Genomic DNA, 4,626 nt, shown 5'->3' with positions numbered 1-4,626 from the left:
GGGTGGGGGCCCCCACTGGGGTGCCACTGGAATGCCTGGCCAGCCTGGGTGAGGGGCTGATGGTTGTTTGCAGCAGGTCACACCCCTTCAGGGTGGGGGTCCCCACTGGGGTGCCTGGCCAGCCCAAGTGAGGGGCTGATGGCTGTTTCAGGCTGGCCACATCACCTTTAGGGTCGGGGGGTCCCCAGTGGGTTGCCTGGCCACCCTGGGTGAGGGGTTGAAGTCCGTTTTCAGGCTGGCCAAGCCTACCTGATGACAGAAGCTCCTAGCCTCTCCATTTTTTCTTTTTTTGGAGCGAGGGGGATTTATTTACCTTCTATAATTGAAACTTTGTAGGCTGGTGTGGAGCTCACAGCTGGCCAGGGCTTCGTTTCCTCCATCGCCAGGGGCAACCCAAGGCTCCAGCTATGTGGCCATGGCTGGCTGAAAGCAGGTATCTGGGGTTTATTTATCTTCTATAATTGAAACTTTGTTGCTTTGAGTGGAGCTCAGAGCCATTGCGGCCAGGAAGCTTGGCTTCCTCTATCATTGGGGCAATCAAGCCTCCTGCTTGTTCCAGCTCCATGGCTGCCGGCCGCCATCTTGGTTGGGTTAGTTTGCATATAGTCGCTCTGATTGGCTGTACAGTCAATTTGCATGTTGGTCTTTTATTATTGTAGATTTATCACGTTACTTTGATCTGATAAACTACTCCCCAATCCCAGGCAGGTGGGACAGTCCTGACTTTTGATGCTGCAAATATATAATTGTGTCTATAGCTTCCTGTGCAAAATCTTCTGTTTGCAGAGACCCAAAACTAGTTACATCAGAAATGATTATGCTTTTAAATGGAGAAAATACAAGACATGAAAATAGTGATCATGTGTGTGTACAGCCCTGAAACATTCATATGTTGAAATGCTCATAGAAGGAGTTTGACCTGTTTTCTCAGTCTAGTGTTATCAGTGATGTTGGGGTTCAGAGAGATGGACATTGAAGAATTCCTAGCATACATTTTCTACAGGAAATGGAACTTCAATTCTGACAGGAAATCCTCACCCCTAACATCATTGTGATTTTACCAAGAACTCCCTGGAAAATGCTGAGACTCCACTGTCCATGTGGATTGGCTACAAGAGACAGAGGGACTGGAGCAGGTTCTGATACTAGAGGAGAGCACTGGTGGGAAACTACCCAAAAATCTGGCTGTGACTATGGAAGTGGGTGAGGGGAGGAAGCTGGACTTGTTTCTAGTCACATGAAAGACATGACTGATATTCATGGACAGAGAATTACTGGACATGTGAGTTTAAAGCCTCCTCCAGTGAAAGCCCAGAAAAATTGCAGGGCATTATAGAGGGACAGCTTGTATCATCATAAGAAATACTTGAATAACTAAGAACAGGAGTTTGTGAGAAGTAGGAACATTAAAGACCATGCAGGCAGGGATCAAGAAAAATAAGGAGCCCTAACCGGTTTGGCTCAGTGGATGGAGAGTTGGCCTGCAGACTGAAAGGTCCTAGGTTCGATTCTGGCCAAGGGCATGTACCATGGTTGCAGGCACATCCCCAGTCAGAGGTATGTAGGAGGCAGCTTATCAATGTTTCTCTCTCATCGATGTTTCTAACTCTCTGTCCCTCTCCCTTCCTCTCTGTAAAAAATCAATAAAATATATTTAAAAAAAATAAGGAGTGTGTCACTGTGAACTGGTGGGAAGGGCATCTGTTGGGATCCAGCCCCAGCAGGCCCAGGGGTTCCCAAAGGTGTGGATGGAGTCAGAGAAGAAGGAATGACACTGAGACAGCTTTCAGTTGATCAGCATAGCCAGGGTCTCTCCTTTTCTCTCCTATATTGTCCTGTTACCATTGTATTTATAAGCATGACATAATGGTTTTGGGTCCTCCCTTGGCCTTCTACAGTTCCTGGTTGCATGTCCATAGTTTCTTATCTGACCTTTGCCAAAAATTCTGTCTCTATCTAGTTCTGTTGATTTTAATCTTATCTAGGTTAATCTCTGTGTTCCATTTTAAGGGCTATTCCAAGGTCACTATTCTACTGCTCTACTGATAAGCTACAAGGACGTGACTGAAGGAGATTATCCTACCCATTAAAGGTTATGTCCTCCAGGCCCCACTACTTGCCTTCCAAGGGACTGCCTTGTGTTGGTGGGTCTCCAGGGGTACAGGCTTTGGTGCTTTCCCTGGTGGGAAGACCCCTGGGGATATGGGCCCAACAAGTCCCAAATTTATTGCCAACAGTATTAGTCCAAGTTCTTCATAAGTAGTACATGGTATTTCCTAACACTAGGGGGTTTTACTGATTCATTCCCTTCCCCAGTCCCATCAATCCCCAACTCCAGGGAAATATCCCTACCTGGAGAAACAACCTTTCTCAGAGAGGTGGCCCTGTTTAAAACACATAGCGCTAAGAGAGGGAGCAAACAGATTAAGAACAGTATGCCAGGTCCCTTGAAACATATGTTGTGCAGATGTTTCTTCCCTGCAGCGACTGTGTCAAGCAGCAAGGATGAAACGGCTTCCTGCAGGGACCCTGTTTCCTACATGCACATTCTCATAGTGTCTCTGTTCTAGAAGGTAACACCTTCCCAGTGTTGGGAATTAGGACTTGGACACTTTGGGGTCATTACTCACATGGCCTCACCATGAATCAACAAAGCTGAATAATTCATTGGGGGCCCATTATAAATCTGTCAACTTTTACAGGGAAGAGTGGACATTCCTCACTGGAGGCTCCATGGTGACGGTTTTTCTGTATGAGGAGCCATCATTCCATTAGACCTGGTCCCTGTTTTGTGTGGAAGCATGGGACTTGTTTGGAAAGTCTGTAAGGAGTAGTCTCCAAAACGTCAGGGGCCTCAAGGAGGACTTTGCCAAAGGCAGCAACCCCTGCCTTGACTTTTCCAAACAAGTCCGAGCCCCCAAGTGTTTTACTGGAATTTATATGTTTAGTCTTTAAGACCACACCTTGTAAATGCATGTGCTTTCTCAAGGATACTTACGCTGCTGATTGTGTCTAGAGGTTAATTTTAGTTCAGGCTGTTATTACAGTACAAGCCTAAGGAGGTAGACAATTGGGGCTGTTTAGGTGCCTTCTGCCAAGCAGCCCCTTAGCCTTTTCTTTCACAGGAATGTGTCAGAGTAATCCATTCACCTATCACTCTGGATCTTCTGGTCAGTCCAGGCACAGTCTCAACCCATCATCTTCGTCATCGTCATCATCATCATCATCATCATCATCATCATCATCATCATCATCACAGATTGCTTCCTTATAATAATTCTTCTCATTTTCTATAGACATGGTGGTTGTGTACACATAATTGCTTTTTATCAAAAAAGAAAGCAGGCATCTACTATTCAGATATCATTGGAGATTGAGACCCTGATGGCTCAACAGTAAGTTGACACAGGCCTTTGAAAAAGCCGATGATAGATTGGTTGGTTGGAAAGTACAGATTCCCCCCAAGACATTGGACCAAGATTCCTTTCCAAATCTATTGTCATTATCATCACCATCACCACCACCACCATTATCATCATTATCATCATAATCATCACCGTTTTCATTGTCATTTGCTTACTTATAATTATTCTCCTCATTTTCTTTAGACCTGGTTTTTGTACACACACAATGGCTATTTATCTCAATTTTCCTCATTTTGTATAGTTCTTAAGTAAAATACATAGCCATACAATATTTTCTTTTTTGTTTGACTTTGAACAACTGATGGCTTATAGGTGCCTCATTTTCATTTGCCCTTTACATGGAAAATTGGATAAGAAATCATAGTTTTCTCTTTAGATGTTATTATGAAATTGAAACCACCCTCCGGAAGCAGAATTCCTCCTCATCCCCACCACCTCTCCAAAATAAAAGCCCTGGGCAAGTGTCCTTTCCTGGCTGGATCAAAGCAGGTCTGTCTTCCTCAAGGGCCTTTTCTGAGCTTCTCTGAATTTCAACTATGAGCATAATAAACATTCCATGGCCCCTTGATGCATGTGTATATCATCAGCCAGCACATCTGTGCCAGGCTGCTGTGGCTCCCTCTGCCTCTGTCTGTTGTCATTGGTGCTATGACATGATGACAAGACAATAACTGTCACCAATGAGGGTCCTTCTTCTGTAGCTTTGGGTTCGCGTACTTGTGATGTAAGGTGTCCACCATTCAGGTGAACTGCACTGTTGAGTCATTAGAGCCTCTTTTTTTATATACATTTTAATTTATTTTATTTTATTTTTTTAAACTGTAATTAAAGACAAATTTTTTATTATTATTTTATTTTTTTAGCGTACTTGTGATGTAAGGTGTCCACCATTCAGGTGAACTGCACTGTTGAGTCATTAGAGCCTCTTTTTTTATATACATTTTAATTTATTTTATTTTATTTTTTTAAACTGTAATTAAAGACAAATTTTTTATTATTATTTTATTTTTTTATTTTAATTTATTTTTTTTATTACAAAGGGTGTTACATATGTGTCCATTTTTCCCCCCTCCCAAGACAGTCCCCTAGCCTCCCCTATCCCCCAGTGTCTTATGTCCATTGGTTATGCTTATATGCATGCATACAAGTCCTTTGGTTGATCTCTTTCCCCCCTCCCTCCCGCCCCCTAAACCCTCCCTTT

This window comes from Myotis davidii, unplaced genomic scaffold, assembly GCF_000327345.1.
Source record: "Myotis davidii unplaced genomic scaffold, ASM32734v1 scaffold127, whole genome shotgun sequence".
Classification (NCBI taxonomy): domain Eukaryota; kingdom Metazoa; phylum Chordata; class Mammalia; order Chiroptera; family Vespertilionidae; genus Myotis; species Myotis davidii.
This window is presented reverse-complemented; position numbering follows the sequence as displayed.